This window comes from Punica granatum, chromosome 4 (assembly GCF_007655135.1).
Source record: "Punica granatum isolate Tunisia-2019 chromosome 4, ASM765513v2, whole genome shotgun sequence".
NCBI classification, from domain to species: Eukaryota; Viridiplantae; Streptophyta; class Magnoliopsida; order Myrtales; family Lythraceae; genus Punica; species Punica granatum.
In genome coordinates, this window is record NC_045130.1 from 33092361 (window position 1) to 33098360 (window position 6000).

Below are 6000 nucleotides of genomic sequence, written 5' to 3' on the forward strand. Positions count from 1 at the left end.
AATGGCGCGTCGAGTTCGTTCTGACGAATTTGCTTGGGCAATGCGGCGAATATCAGTAAATATGAATGTCTCTTATAGTTTTTATGCATAAAGAAAAGATTCATAGAATAGACCCAATTACATCAACATGTGAATGACTTGAAAAATGAAACGGCTTGAGAATTCGAGGCATATTATTCCTCAAAATTCCTTTATTTAGACAGGGCATTTTTTTGTTTCCCCTCAATTCAGAAGAAATACTTTACCTTACATTATCGATTTAGACTTAAAAGATAACTCCGAGTTTGAGCGGATGAATTAATTGGAGCAATTACTCTCATGAAATCCGAATCCTCTTCCTCTGTTTCCCTCTGAACCACCATCTTGTATGTGTCTAGGCTCGACCAACATGCGTCAACAACGGATCATGTATTATGGGCCTATGCTCAATATTTTTTTATTTCAGCCCCGCCCTAAAATAGACACTCTTAAAAGCCCAAACAGGCCCTGGTCCCAGAAGGCACCGCATCATTTAAAGGAAATGACCCGGCCTAAAGAAATAGATGGAACTGCTCCATCAACGATGTTTGCTGTCTCCAAGAAGATAATGTCTCTAAATAACCTTACTTCTTGGTTAATTACTTTCTTTTTTTTCCCGGTTACTGGTTAATTACTTTCTCGTTGAGAAAGTACAACAAAGTTTAAAACCACGGCATCCTAGTTTTGGCATGATTTTTAGGGAAAGGTATGCCTTTGGAATTAGTCTCAACCGATAGATTGAGAAGATATCACGGCCTGATTAAAAAATAAAAAGAAAAATCATATTGTTTATATATCAATGTTCTAGTTACTTGAGGAATATGTGCCATTGTTCTATGAAATAAGGTACATGATATGTACTGCAAGAACGAAAGTGAACTTTTCTTTTTCCGACGCAAGATTTTAAAGAACTAGTTTTTAGGTCGGAATTTTCAATTCTCTTGGACAAAATATACATTTGGCACCTTTTGTTCTATTGGTATAAGTTTTTTTGGCCAATTACAATTGGTATAAGTTCAAGACACGTTAGCCATCGACTAACGACAACAGCATAGTCTTGTTTTACTAACTATCATTTTCTTTTTCGAAATTTAAGAAACTATGGGAATGGTCAGAAGTCAACCACAATATATAAAACCATATGTTTATCATTGTTCTATTGCAACTTAGATGTCAAAATGTGGAAAAACGCAGCCGCCCATATTAATTTCATAATTAATTATATCCCCGAATTGAGAATGACGAAGTTGATGACATACGCGAAGGGGAGATGCACGGTAGAAAACATAAGTTGTGGTGTATTAATATTAAATAATAAACCACATCGTCTTTTCTCAGTTTTTCAGAACATATAGTTTTATCTTTAAAGTAATTTATATAGTATTAGAACATGAAATTTGAAATATCACTCGCACACATATGCACCAATCCAATTAATTTCTTGCGACCTATGAGACGCATACTGTGTATGCATATGACCCCAGTATATAATTAATCCCCATGATATATATTAAAGTTTATTTCAGCCTCTACATTCGGAAGAATGTTAACGTTAACTAATAAATCACACCGTTATCCAACAAGTAACGATTAGAACCGTCGTAGCTTCTTCTGTGAAAGTGGATCGCAAGATTACATGCATATTAGCTGTCGTAATAGACTTTAGATTGTTAATTGTTTTGTTTGCATATTAAACACCAAAAGATTTCCCACACCAAATTAAAGATATGCACCACAATCTCCCTTTTCATTGACCTGCAAAAGATAGTTCTACCAATCTTTACGAGCAATATTTTTTTTTTTGAGTGGAAAAATGTTATGATTTCATCGTTAATTAATTCATTTGCTAACCTTGTAGTGCAAATGGGGCTAATATCCACTATGAAATATGACTTCATTCTTACAACTTTTTAGATGCGGTGGATAATTTAATGATGAGTGGAATCCACTTAATTATTAAATGTTGATTAGTAGAACTTAATAGTTATATATAATATCGCACCCTATGTATTTACTACAATTAAACATGTAATTTATAACAGCACATTAAGGTAAATGCCTAGGTAAACACGCATCTATTCTCACATTAAGCTTTGAATATTTTCTATGATAATTTTTTTCAATTACAAGGGAGACTCAATATTGGTTTAGTATAAGAAAATGAAAAACTAAATAAAGGAATATAGGTAGTTCTACTAACGAAAATCGAACTTGAAATCTCTTATCTTGACAAGTGCTTGTGTTGCTACACTACGTTCTCTTTCTCTATTTTTCACAATTAATTATTGAGTTGCTTTTATAATGAGCAAACTTTTATCGTATTGACGAAAATTGAACTTGAAATCTCTTAATCTTGACAAGTGCTTGTGTTGCTACATTATGTTCTCTTTCTCTATTTTTCACAATTAATTATGGAGTTGCTTTTATAATGAGCAAACTTTTATCGTATTGGATGTCTCAGTGACTCCTTTTTGAGTTCAGGTTAGGGAAAGAACTTGATTTTTCTTTTGCCAAATTAAAGGTGGTACTATTTACTATATTAGACAGATCAATAAGGACAACATTAAGCATTAACAAATCAGGTGGAACGGTCTGTCATATTTCTGCGTAGAAGGTTATGCTCTGGTGGTGGGACAATCTTTTCTACTTCTATTTTTGCGTACGCTATCTAATATTTAAAAGTTCAATGGGTTCCAATAGATTTAAATTCTAGTTAGGCCAGTCCATTAAGAGGTGTTGGGGGCATAAAGCCCGCCTTCGATAAGCCCAACTGGTAACCATCATGATCCATAATCCAACAGACCCATTTGTAAGTGCTATAAGCCCGTGAAGCAAAGGAGAGAGGTCCAACCCCCTCCTTTAACCTCATTCCATGAACCTATATAAGGTAAAGTCACCCCAAGAAAATATAAGACACGACACCCTTGACAGATTCTCTCCACCTCACCATATACCTGGGGGCTAACTTAATCATTGGAGGGGAATCCAGGAACACCTCCCGACCTCCCTTCCTTGCAGGCATCCGTAGCCAAAGTCACTCGTGGACACAACCCAACACCTAAGAAGATTGTGGACTTTTCTCACCAACAAGAGGTAAACTCTCTCAATTATGAATTTCCTCCATTTATAAAACTCAAACCCGATATCTTACTTAAGAGAAAACGACACCAAACCACTTGAGTCATCCTATATTGGTGAGGTTGTCCTGTCTTAATCTTTCTTGCAGAACTAGGAACAGATGATCCATTTTACTTGGTGTTTCGTGATGCCAACAGCTATATATGTGGGTAGCCGCCCTCCCCTTGATGGCCTTCTTATTACGTCACAGTGCTAATTAAAGGTGCTCATATATAGTGCGTTTATTAGGATTCATTCTTCACATCGAGATTGACAAGAAACGTGCGATGAGAATCTATATTGTTGAAAGTTTATTTTCTTAGAATATATACTTTTTTTCCGGTTACAAGAGAAGTTCATGAGCTTAGTATAATAAAATAGAAATCCTAAATATCTAATAAATGGGCACGAGTAGCCCCACTTGATTATCGAACTTGGAACCTATTGGAATATATATATATATATATATATATATATACACTTGGTATGTATACTTCACCATTCTAAGATTTTAAAAATAAGCATATAAAATATATGCAAACATCCTAAATGCAATTCTATATCTTTACTTTATTATGTAATTTAGATTGTGATATTTGGGTCTTTGTTGTTTCTCTCTTATATGTGAAAAGAAACTCAAATTCTAGCATTTTGCCTAGAAAATGATTTAACAATAGAGCATCATCACTAAGATAGGCCAATGAAGATAATTAACGTGTGTTCTATGTGATGATAGTAAGATCACTTAATCATGAATGCCAAGAAGAAGAAGGAAAAAAAAATTCCTTTACTCGTCATAATGGCACAATATATATGTGTAATGCTATGTCGTTGTTCCATACATATATTTGATATCGGCCTTCATAAGGAGCATGTGTAATGCTATGTCGTTGTTCCATACATATATTTGATATCGGCCTTCATAAGGAGTATGTGTAATGCTATGTCGTTGTTCAATCATACTCATCATATGCTGGCTGAAACACTTCATAAAGAGTATGATGGATTTTTATTTTCGGAGCCTTTTATCTCTTCTCTGTACTTACCGATAGACTTTTTAATGAGAATTCATATGAATTATCAAAATAAAAATTCCAGCTTGGGGAAAATGATGCAGCTAATTCAGTGGCAGCCATGGTTATAATAATTTTATTAATGAGAAATTTATATAGGATACAAATACAATCACTATCTTAATTGAACTAAACATTAAAAATATATACAGGATAGATTTAGGAGCAACGGTGGGTTCGTTCCAGATGGAAATGATTCTTAATGGCTCGTTTAGATTGAGTGATTCAAAGGGATAGCGTTATTCCTCTAAATCCTTCAAAGCAGGTTCCAAACTGTTATATTTGACCTTAAAAAAAATCATTTATGAAAACAAAGATCTAGTGCAGTAACACCATCATCGAATGAGACTAAGAGGTCTTAAGATTTAATTCTTACCACAACTTAATTTTGTGTCTTTTTATTTTTTTTTCTCTTTTATATATCTCATTCTAGTCTCAATGAGCCTTTCTATAACAGAAACGAAATAAATAAATAAATAAATATATATATATATATTTAAGGGTTAGAAAGTTCACCCCTTCAACTGAGGGATTTGGATAGGAATAATGTTGTTCTTCCCCGGATTCCTCTACCTTTATTTTTCTTGAAATAACCTAATACAAACACAGTCCTTAGAGGGCCTATTGGTAGAATCAAATTGAAAGGAAAAACATCAAAAAAACAAATTTTTTTCCACAACAATTGTGTTTTTCACCAAAAAACAATTGGGTATAGTTCATGATGTTTTGTATTTATACATGTGTTGATAAATGGTTGCCATGCATTGCAGTGAGTTATCCACTTAAATTAAAATATAACTTTAGTAGATACATATGTAGTTGCGCACTATAAATTTTCATCTCTTTCTCGGATCACACATGATTCTCATGTTTGTCCCTATTACTGGTTCATTCTTGAAAATCAAGCTCAGTAATATCACTTTCTACGTGAATTACATTTAAAAATTAATCATTTTGTGGATAACTTGATGGAATAATCATATCTTATCATATTGCTTATCATACATGCTCATTTATTTCTTATCATGAATTAATTGCCAGTTACTTTCACCCTTCTGATCGGGCTGTTCTCAACCTCTGAGGAAGAGGTTGCCACCCGGTGAGGTCCCCTCCTCTTTTGAGGTCACCGAGTGGCCCAGAGGTCATCAGCAGCCATGTTGGGAGTTGATGACCGCCAATGAGGCCTCCACCGCCCTCTCCTCTTTTTCCCTTCCCATTCCAAATCTCTTATTCTTTATATACTTAAATTTTAATTCTTTTCTCTTTTTAGTTTTCAAAAATTAAAGTAATTTTTGAAAATGTATTTGGACGACAAAGCAATTTTTGGACGGAGAAATTGTTGGTAAGACTGAAGTGAACAAATAGTGTAATTTTAAGGATAAGGTTGAATGGTAAAATAGATTTAGGAAGATAAAGTAAAAGTAAGAAAGGGTTGAGTACTAAATATGATTTCTTTACCATATACTTTTTTTGGTGTGCATCACCTAGTATTTAGAATTTCAATGGACTTTGACTAATTTCGATTCGAGTTGAATCAAGTCACTAATGAGTAAATTTCTCATACTCATAGATTCTTTTTATTTAAAAGACTCGAATCAAGACTTTCATTGCTTATGTTTTTTATATACTTTTTCTATAACTACATCGATTTATTGGAGGAATATATATAGACTTTTGAAGATTTTGATGTTCTTTCAACTTTTATGAGCAGAATTTATAATTCTTAATTCTATGAAAATGTATAGTTATGATGAGGCCAACAAATATATATATATATATATATATATATATT